This window comes from Mirounga angustirostris, unplaced genomic scaffold (genome assembly GCF_029215605.1).
Source record: "Mirounga angustirostris isolate CCGP_5_RB_7025 unplaced genomic scaffold, mMirAng1.0.hap1 SCAF_8, whole genome shotgun sequence".
NCBI lineage: Eukaryota > Metazoa > Chordata > Mammalia > Carnivora > Phocidae > Mirounga > Mirounga angustirostris.
The window spans coordinates 26,116,150-26,126,631 of NW_026991716.1; the positions used below are offsets into that span (position 1 = coordinate 26,116,150).

The 10,482-nt window shown below is 43.3% G+C and overlaps 1 pseudogene; it reads right to left on the bottom strand.

The window, feature by feature from the left end:
* Window positions 1-2,150: 2,150 nt before the first annotated feature.
* LOC123836907 (aspartate--tRNA ligase, cytoplasmic-like) lies at window positions 2,151-3,858 on the bottom strand (annotated as a pseudogene).
* Between the last annotated feature and the right edge of the window lie 6,624 nt (window positions 3,859-10,482).

Below are 10,482 nucleotides of genomic sequence, written 5' to 3' on the forward strand. Positions count from 1 at the left end.
TCTTTTACTTCTCCAGAAAGGGTTTCTCTAATAACTTCCATATTTTTTTCAAGCCTAGCTAGTATCTTTAAAGTGATGATTCTGAACTCTAGATCTGACATCGTACTAATGTCCGTATTGAGTAGGTCCCTCGCAGTCGGTACTACCTCTTGTTCTTTTTGTTGAGGTGATTTTTTCCGTCTTGTCATTTTGTGCAGAGGAGAATAGATGAATGAGAGAACAAAATGCTAGCAGAGTAACAACGTCCCCAGAAAATATACTCTAAACAAATCAGAAAAGACCTGAAGCAGTGGGAAAAGAAAGGGAAAGAGAGAAAAAAGAAAAAGAAAAAAAAAAGAAAAAGAAAAAGATAAAGATAAAAATAAAAACAAACAAAACAACAACAACAACAAAAAAACAGAATGTGATCAAATATGATCAGGCTGGTATATAGATCAGTGTCACACACTAGATTTGGGGTATATTTTGGTCTTTTAGAAGAAAGTGCCTCCCAGAATTTTAAAGAAAGAAAAACTTATATATGTACAAAAATAAGGGTTGATATGGTGAAGGGATGGAATATGACTGTAAAGATGGAAATTATAAAAAATTTTATAAAAGGAATTGATAAGAAGTTGTTTGAAAAAAGAAAGAAGAGGATTTAAAAAAAGAAAAAAGAAAAAAAAGGGAGAGGATGTGATCAGGCAGGGGAATAGAAAACACCATATACTAGAGATTTAGGGTATATTTTAATCTGTTAGAAGAAACTATGTGAAAATTTTAAAGAGAGAACAACAAAAATACGGGTAACTACTATGAAGGGATAGAATATGACTCTAAAAATGAAAAATAAAATTTTTTTTTTAAAAAAAGGATTGATAAGATGTTGGTTGAAAAAGGGAAAAAGAAAAATTCAAAAAGAAAAAAAAAAGAAAAAAGACAGTTAAAAAAAAATTAACTTTGAAAGACTAAAGAATCATGGTAAAAAAAGCCATGAATTCTATGTGCAGTATTCCCCTAGCGCTGGAGTTCTGCCTTTCTCATTGATCGGTAAACTTGGTCTTGGCTGGCTGTTCTCGCTGATCTTCTGGGGAGGGGCCTGTTGCCGTGGTTTCCAAATGTCTCTGCCGGAGGCGGAATTGCCCCACCCTTGCCCCCTCCCGGCTAAGTGATCTGCTGGGGTTTGCTCTCCGGGGCTTTTGTTCCCTGCGAGCTTTCCGTACAGCTTTGGAGGCGAAGAGTGAAAATGGCGGCCTCCCAATCTCTGCCTCAGAGGAGCCGAGAACTTGGGGCCCCGCTCCTCAGTGAGCCCCCAGAGAAAAGCCGTCAGTCACTCCCGTCTCCCCGGTCTCCAGCCACACTCCGTGCTCGCCCGGCCTGTGACCGCGCGCCTCTATCTCTGGCACCCGACCCCGGGTGGAGTCTCCAAACCCAGCAGATCCCTGCGGTGCACTCCCGCGCACCTCCTCCCGGGGGAGGAAGGTGAGTCTCCCCGGATCTGCCGCTTGTTGGGTCCCTGCTGGAGGAGCAGCGGCCCGACTGCGCCGCGGATCACAGTGTATGGCCACCCCGAGCTGAGAGCCCTCGCCTGGGCTCCGCCTCTGCAGCTGGCTTCCCTGCTCCGTTACCTGGGAGCTCTGCCACACTCAGGCACCCCTGGTCTTTCTGTGACCCCGAGGGTCCTGAGACCGCACTGTCCCATGAGGGTTCCACCCCCTGCTTAGCCACCAGAGTGACGTCCCTCAGTGGAGCAGACTTCTAAAAGTTCCGATTTTGTGCTCTGCGGCTCTATCACTTGCCAGAAGCGGCCGACGGAGGCCCCTCCCCCGTCATCTATCCTCCCGAATATCGCCTCGGATTCACTTCTCTGCACGTCCTACCTTCCAGAAAGTGGTCGCTTTTCTGATGAGAGAGTTGTTGCTCTTCTTTTCTTCAATCTCCTGTTGAGTTTGTAGGTGTTCAGAATGGTTTGATCCCTATCCAGCTGAATTCCTGAGAGGAGACGAAATCCAGGTCTCCTACTCCTCCGCCATCTTGCTCCGCCCCCCCAATTGTGGCACTTTAGATAAAACATTTACTACACTGCATATTTTAAGTAGCTAAGGGATAGCCTGGTCAATAGCAGGTCACTGGAAAGAATTTAAAAAGCACGGCTTTCTTTAAGAAGGGAGTCATTTGGGATCACCAGGGAACATTGAGGTCTCATGAACATTGTGCAATCCCCAAAAAAACATTGTCACTCATTCCAACCCAATGCCTCTGCTGGCATGAGAAGGGGCTCCAAAGTGGAAGGAATCAGTGTATGCCTTAATTTTCTCCAAATCAATTCCATGATGTAAGGCTCGCTCTGTTAGCAGCTGAGGATCGTGTATTCTTTGAGTTCCTGATAGTATTTCTTCACTTCTCATGAACATATCCTAAGAGTTGTACTGTTTAGGATTTCTTGGGTCAGGCATGGTATAGAAGGGTCTTACAGCCTTACAGGATATTTATCAAGAATATAAAAGTCTGTATCATACTTTTCTTTTACCAGATGACCCAACAGTTTTCATTGTGTGTACTCAGATCTTCTTAATCTCCCATTGGATTCCAGCTTCCCTAAGCATAGCCAATACTTCACAATACTCAAGTCTTAAATTTGGCTCCAAAAATTTGAATGGCTCACACAGGAATTGTTTATTCACTGTCTGAATTTCAGTTGAAACCTTTCTTGGAGTCCTTTGAATATTTGTACTAAGATGCCAGCAATTTCTTCCACAACGTCATGGTAATGGTAATTAAAAGCCATTTCAATGTCCAAACCAACAACTTCAGTTAGATGTCTGTGGGTATTCGAGTCTTCAGCTCTGAATACTGGTCCAATACAGAAAACCTTCTCAAAATCAGCACAAATACACATTTGCTTGTACAGCTGTGGGGACTGGGCCAGGTATGCATTATTTTTAAAATATGACACAGTAAATACATTGGCTCCTCCTTCACGGGCAACTGAGATAATTTTAGGAGTTTGGATCTCCACAAAATCCTTGTTAATTAAACTCTCTCAGAAAAGATGCCGGGGCACCTGGGTGGCTCAGTCGTTAAGCGTCTGCCTTCGGCTCAGGTCATGATCCCGGGGTCCTGGGATCGAGTCCCACGTCCGGCTCCCTGCTCGGCGGGAAGCCTGCTTCTCCCTCTCCCACTCCCCCTGCTTGTGTTCCTGCTCTCACTATCTCTCTCTCTCTGTCAAATAAATAAATAAAAATCTTAAAAAAAAAAAAAAAAAAGAAAAGATGCCGGATGTCAGACTGGAGACGGAAGACTACCTGACTAGTTGATGTCCTAAGATCAATGACTCTGTTGTCTAATCCTGTATCCTGGTTAACAGTAGCTCTTCCTTCCTCTTCTCCTTCCGCTTCAGGCCGAACAGCATCATCCAGCGGCCGGGGCAGGAGGGGTTCAGTCAAACTGATCATATAAATCTTTTGAACATGTAACTCTGCATCTTGCTGTGTACAGCTTCCAATTTTCTGATTCACTTTTCTCACTACATCCTCTACATCTACGATGCTCTTTGTTAATGTTGGCAGCAAATTTAACCATCTGCTTGCTTGCATGATCTCCCACCGCCAGCGCCTGGACATTAAACTGTTGCTGACGTAGGACTAAGAAACACTACTTACCTTTAGCTGTACTTGTATGAACCCTTGCACGCACCCAAACAAATTCTTCAGCTTTGTGTATTGTCAAGTCACTAACCTGAACCAAAGCACGATCTGGTTTTTCTTGTGATGGTATCATTGAAGATACTCCATATCTTTCTTTAGCATAATCTTCTGCCACATCCATGATCTTCTGCAGCTTCTTCTGACTCTTGCAGCTGGTGCTGGTGCTGGGCATCGGGACAATGGGACCGGGCAACCGTCACCACCCTCCCTCGCAGGCTTCGGTAGGGCAGGCCTCAAGAGAGAATTCTTAATTCCATTCCAACTTCTGTCTAGACTTGTACCTCCTGTGGTAAATGACACTGGTTTTCACCCAATGGCTGAAGCCAAACATCAGAGTCTATATTAGCTAGGATCAATCAACCCAGCCAGCACAAGTAACTACTTTCTTTTCCTGCTGAATCAGAGACATAAGAAGCTTACAGTGGCTAGGTGGCAGTCTTAACTTCCATTTCAATGGGATCGTTGTTGTGTCTCCTGGTGGAAGCATTTCTTCCTATGTAATTAAGATCTCTAGGCCAGCAGGACATAAGGTCACAGAAACAGGAAGCAAAAATTTTGCTGGTGAGTCACTAGATGTAATAGCGAACAATGGTACTCCAATTTCCACCCCTTAATTCCTGGATCCATGAATCCTGGTTATGGGAGAAACAGTACTATATATTGGACACTGATTCAGAGCATATATAGTCAGAATTCTGGAAAACCTGGCCCCAGCCCTGCAAGTACTGCTACCCAGCTAACATGGTAACTGAGTCTTCAAAAGGTCATTTTACCTTTCTAGTAAGCCAGCTGCTTCAGGCTGGTAGAGAACATGGTGAGACCAGTGAATTCCATGAGGACTGGCCTACTGACACACTTCATTTGCTGTAAGAATTCTTTGATCAGAAGCAATATTATGTGGAATACCATGACATTAGATAAGTTATTTGGACAGATGCATTTCATGCAAGGAAGGCAAATCTATATCAGAGTGAGTGTTTATTCCAATAAATATTGCCCCTTCCACCAGAGGAGCAATCTAATGTGATTAACTTACCAGCAGGCAGTTAGCAGATTACCCCGGGGAATCGTGCCATACCAGGGACTCAGTGTTAGTCTCTTTTGTTAGAAGATTGGGTGCTCAGCAGTGGCCATAGCCAGATCAGCCTTGGTGAGTACAGGTCCATGTTGCTGAGACCATGCATAACTTCCATCCCTGCCCCAATGGCCACTTTGTTCATGAGCCCATTGTGCAATAACAGGGTGACTGGGGAAAGTGATTTGGCAGCTTGGTGGTGATGAGTTCCAGCTAAACCCATTGTACATGGGCAGGGAAGACCACTCTGCATTGAGGGAAATACTGCCCCCTCCCCGGAGAAAGAAGGGCTCTTGTGAAGGCATTCCCCATTTTTCATGTGGAAAGGAGACAGATAAACTAAGGAACATACTTTTATGTTGGTTGTTCTTGGGTGTCCATTCTCAATTAAGAGCATTTTCAAATTGTACATGTTGTCTTTGCCCCTCCTCCACCCAAGACTTTGATGAATCCCCTACCCTTTCCCCAAGGGTCAGTTTTGTGAAAAATACAAACTTTCCCAGAGTCCCACAATTTCATTTCAGAATTACTGTTCCAGATGCTTTTTGGAATGCAACAATTTTATTAGAATTCAATAATGGAAATCTTTGGGATCAGAGAAGTTAAAATGAATTTTATTTGGGAAGCTTAGAGCTTGACAAACTTGAAGACATTCAAAGGAAAGGGCAGCCCTCCCCCCCCCCACCAAAAAAAACTCAAAACAACAGTGATGGCTCAGGATATAATATGGATGGTTGGAGTGTTATAGTCCAAGAGGACACAACATTTATAGCATTTGAGGGAATCCTTGGGTAGAAATGTAATGCCCTAAAATAAGGAAAATGTTCGTGTAGCAAGATGAAATCTCTGCTTGCTTTGTTACATTTACAAATACAATATATGCATTTGAATATATTGTATAACTTCCAAAAGTCTCCATTTATTAGCTGTTAGCTTGAATAGGAGCTTGTAGATATCTGAGGCCTATCAATTGATAGTTAAGCTGTGATTCATCAGGATGGATCTTGACATCAGCTAGTGTTGTATAGACATCTGGAAAGTCAGAATTCTGTGAGGGAATGACATTTTTGAGGGGTTGGAATATAAGGATTAGGATTATGACAGGCACCTGAAACATTCTTGCACTGACTGTGGATTATGGATGGTCTTTTTCAGCATCCCTAGCTCTCCCAGCTCTCCCTCCCTTTAAGCTACACCATTTACTCTTTTTGGATGATGGCAGTGAGGATAGTAATTACTATCTCAGTGTGTAACTAAGAATTTAAAAAGTCTAATCTGCATTAGGTATGCAATGCAAAAAACTGTCATCTTCATCACATGACATAAGTGTAGAAGTGCATGCAGTGAACTGACTGATTTTAGCATTCTATGAGAATCCTCTGGAGCTTTGGTTCCCTGTGCTGGACAATCTGAATATGATATTTGGGGCAGTTAGGAGAAAGAGACCCCCAGGAGAGCATTCCTGCTGTGGCAGAGCTGGCTAGTGGTCCACCTATGACTCATGCTTCCTGGGCTATCGTGGAGAGCGGTTGCTGGGAAGCACCATCAGGCACACAGTGCACTTGCCCACTGCCCTTCCTTCCAGAACTGAACTGTCTCCCTCCAAAATTCTTCTGTTGAAGTCTTAATGCCCAGTACCTCAGAATGTAACTGTATTTAGAGATAAGAGTCTTTTGGAAGGTAATTAAGGTTAAATGAGGTGAGAGGCTAGGTTTTAATCAGAAATGACTGCTGTCCTTATAAGAGGGATAAAGTAGGACACAGACACATAGAGAAAAGACCATGTGAAGGTACAGGGAGAACATGGCTGCCTCCAAGCCAAGGAAAGAAGCCTCAGAAGAAATCAACCCTGCTAACCTTGATCTTGGATTTCCAGTCTCCAGAGCTATTAGAAAAAAACTGTTGTTGTTTAAGTCACCCAGCCTGTGGTACTTAGTTATGACATCCCTAGAAGACTAATACAGAGGGGATGTGTTTTCTCTGATTTCTTTCTTTTTTTTTTTTTTAAAGATTTTATTTATTTGAGAGAGAGAATGAGATAGAGAGCATGAGAGGGGGGAGGGTCAGAGAGAGACTCAGACTCCCTGCTGAGCAGGGAGCCCGATGTTGGACTCAATCCTGGGACTCCAGGATCATGACCTGAGCCGAAGGCAGTCGCTTAACCAACTGAGCCACCCAGGCACCCCTCTCTGATTTCTTTCTTTCTATCTTCACTGGGTGGGATGTGGGTGCCTAGGGCAAACTTGGAAGCCTTGTTGAAGATGGTGAGCTCTCTATTAGTCTGGTCTCCAAATACCTCTGTGGGTTGGAGTCTGCTATTGGTGACGATCAGGAATATCCAGTTGAGATTTTAAGTAAATGAGAAATAAACTAGTATTATAGGAAGCCATGGAGATTTTGAGATTTATTTATTACAACAGCTAGAATTACCTTCCCCAAATGGAGAAAGAATCATAGTGGATGAAGGGAGACAGATGGTCACATCTAGAAAAAGAGCAGGAGCATTATCAATGTGCAGGTATTGTTCTCTTTAGCCACAGAGCACTCTGGGGTAGCCTGGAAAAGGTGATGTAAAGTAACCCAAATACCTCATTAATTACCATATGATTCTAGGGGTGGGAGGAAGCTCATGCTAAAGCCACATAATGCCACAAGAAAGATACATGATCTGGGACCAGAAAACGGGTAAATGATTCTCATTTAGAAAAACTATGGGTCCCATTCTCATAAACAACAGCTGTTGTAGAAAATACAGAAATTTCATGTTTATGTTGGCTTCCACTGTTTAGACTTTTCATGTTAAATGTATTGTGTGTAATGTTTTCTGACTAAGTTTCTTAATAAGTCACCAGAGCACCCGAGTAATTAAGAGGTGGGTGGTCTATGTTGACAAGTAAACAATATAATTTATCTGTGGTCCTTTTAGTTCCTGCTGTTGGAATGAGTTCCAAGTTCACAAGTTCATTCAGAGCTAAAACTGAAAACTGTTCTTGGCTGTAAATGAGTTAATGTTCTGTCATCCAAACATGGGATCCCACTGGCACAGAGGGGCAGGCTGGGATGGGAGCCCAGGTCTGTAGCCATCAGCAGGCACCAAACTGTCCTTTGGCCTCTCTAGGACTGGTCTCTTGCACCATGGCTAACTTGAAGCCCCTCAAGATATCATAGAGTTTTGCTTACCATTCTTTTGGTTCTCTTCTCCTTCCAAGTTCATAGGGGCATTGTGCTTTCCTGCCCCTTTGAAGTTAGGTGTGGTCGTGACTTATGCTGGCCAGTGAAATCTGAGCAGACATGCTCATACTGAGCACTCCAGGTGGAAGCATTTAGGAGCCAGTGCCTGTTCGTCCTGCTGTCTCTTCCCCTGGTAATGAAATGATGAAGTACATGTGGGTGTAAGTGAAGTAACCTAGAATACGGAGTTGCCCCCAGGGAGGCTGTTGTCTGAGCACATACCCTAGCCTGCAATGGACTTTGTAAGAGCTCACCTTTTGTTTAGTTAGTCGCAGAGGTTTTGAGGTTCTTATGTTACTGCCTAACCTTGCCCATTCTGACTGAAGGTCATGAAGCCCTGTAAAATGTCTCTTAATGCTTATGGGGGCAGAGGCTGCTACTTATCCCTCAATATCTTTTCCTCTTCTCAGATTAATAGAGAATTTTTAGCTGGGCATACAGGTGCATAAAATAGAAGTAAAATTTCTTGGCCTTCTTCATAGCTAGGATGTGACTGAGTAACTGAGTCCTGGCTGTGGTGGTCTGCTGTGTCCTAGATAATGAAGGTTTCTATCTTCTTCTTCTTCATTGTTTTATTGAGCAAAAAGCAAACTGATTAGGGGAAACTGGGCTGTCCCCATTTGTATTTTGTGTTAGAATAACTTCCAAGATTAGGTTATAAAAAGACAGTGTCTTCCATGCTGGGTGCCCTCTTTTGTTCTCTCACTTACTTGCTCCAAGGGAAGCCAGCTTCCATATTGTGAGCTGCTGTCTGGAGAGGTCAATGTGGGAAGGAACTGGGGGCATACGTCCAACAGCCCACAAGGAACTGAGTCCTGCCCACAACCATGTGAGTGAGCTGGAAGAGCGTTCTCCCCCAGTCAAAGCTTTAGAGGATACCACAACCCCTGCTGACAGCTTAACTTCACGAGAACCCTTGAGCTAGAGGCACCCAGTGAAGCCATATCTAGATTTCTAACCCATAGAAACCATGAAATAATAAATGTTTGATGTTTTAACCACTACATTTTGGGGGCAATTTATTAATGCAACAACAGATAACTAATACACTGGCCAAAGGGATATGCATGGAAGTTGCATGTGCAATCTCCATATTTATGTCATTAAAGGGAAGGGGCACACTTCCTTTTCCCCTTATTTGTTTGCCCAATGGCTAGAACGTTATTGTAGAATGTCACTGGACCATGTACATAACAGGCATACCCGAACCATGACAGAGCAGTAAGGCAGGAGCCCGGACCCCTGACAATTTCGTGAAGATGAATAGTCACACTAGATCATACTTTTACATAAGAGAGAAATAAACAAGCTTCTTTCTCATTGAAACTATTGCAATTTGGGATCTCTTGTAGGGAAGCTAAGCCTTTATCATAACTAAAATATTTACTTGAATTCTGTAAAATGGGAAAGCTCCAGGAAGCAAAATGTTTTGGGACCAAACTTGTTTATAGAAGCTGGGAACAGTCATATTATTACAAGTTTATTAAGAGACTGAAGTCAGCTACCCTACAACCCAGCAATTGCACTACTAGGTATTTGCCTCAAAGATACAGTTGTAGTGAAAAGAAGGGGCACATGCACTCCAATGTTCACAGCAGCAATGTCCACAATAGCCAAACTGTGGAAGGAGCTGAGGTGCCCTTCAACAGATGAATGGATAAAGAAGATGTGGGTCATATATACAATGGAATATTACTCAGCCATCAGAAAGGATGGATACCCACCATTCGCATCGACATGGATGGAACTGGAGGGGATTATGCTGAGTGAAGTAAGTGAGGCAGAGAAAGACAATTATCATATGGTTTCACTCATATGTGGAACATAAAGAATAGCATGGAAGACCATAGGGGAAGGGAGGGAAAACTGAAGGGGAGGAAATCAGAGAGGGAGACAAACCATGAGAGACTGGACTCTGGGAAACAAACTAGGGGTTGCAGAGGGGAGAGGGTGGGGGGATGGGGTAGCTGAGTGATGGGTATTTTTTTTTTTAGATTTTATTTATTTATTTGAGAGAGAGAGACAGATAGTGACAGAGATAGCGAGAGAGAGCACAAGCGGGAAGGAGAGGGAGAAGCAGGCTCCTGCTGAGAAGGAGCCTGACGTGGGGCTTGATCCCAGGACCCTGGATCATGACCAGAGCTGAAGGCAGACGCTTAGCCCACTGAGTCACCAGGTGCCCCTTGGTGATAGGTATTAAGGAGGGCACATGTTGTGATGAGCACTTGGTGTTATACGCAACTAATGAATTATTGAACACTACACCAAAAATTAATGATGTACTATATGGTGGCTAACTGAACATAATAAAAAGAAACTTGAAGTCAGATATAAAACAGCCATTTTCTTTTTTCAGAATTATAGATTATAGAAACTGGTCTCTTGAAAATGAAGCAAAGGTTAGATGTAGTAATGTCAGCAAGAGGAAGCTGGGAATGGGATTGACCACTTTGATCAATTGATTACTAAGAGGGAGAGTTCAGGCAGCTT